This window comes from Suricata suricatta, chromosome 2 (genome assembly GCF_006229205.1).
Source record: "Suricata suricatta isolate VVHF042 chromosome 2, meerkat_22Aug2017_6uvM2_HiC, whole genome shotgun sequence".
In the NCBI taxonomy this organism is placed as follows: domain Eukaryota; kingdom Metazoa; phylum Chordata; class Mammalia; order Carnivora; family Herpestidae; genus Suricata; species Suricata suricatta.
Genome location: NC_043701.1, coordinates 154,872,649 through 154,873,237, shown reverse-complemented (window position 1 = coordinate 154,873,237; position 589 = coordinate 154,872,649).

Genomic DNA, 589 nt, shown 5'->3' with positions numbered 1-589 from the left:
ATTTCTTGTGTTCATATAATGATACATTTTGACACGAGATACTCTTTCATTATTTGTCAAGATCATGAATTCCAGCCCTTTGAAAATCTGATACTTTTCAGTTTTACTGTTAAAATATGACCATCTCTGAAGAAGTAAGAGTTATTTTTTTAGTTGAGATTACCACTTGAAAACCTAGATATTTATCGGGGCGCCTGGGTGGCTCAGTTGGCTAAGCGTCCGGCTTCAGCTCTGGTCATGATCTCATGGTTTGTGGGTTCGAGCCCCATGTCAGGCTCTGTGCTGACAGCTAGCTCAGAGCCTGGAGCCTGTTTCAGATTCTGTGTCTCCCTCTCTCTCTGACCCTCCCCTGCTCCTGCTGTCTCTCTCTGTCTCTCAAAATTAAAAAAAAAAAAAACACCTAGATATTTATCAATACTAAGTGACTTGTTTTAATCTTCACCAATGGGTCAAAGTCCACTGAAGATAAAAAAGTACCAAAAGGTCAAAGCTTTAGTCTATGTTTGATGACCAGCTTGCACTCAGTATTTATAAAATCTTTGGATTCTTGGATTCCAAGCTTCCAACTGAATTTACACGAAGCACAACC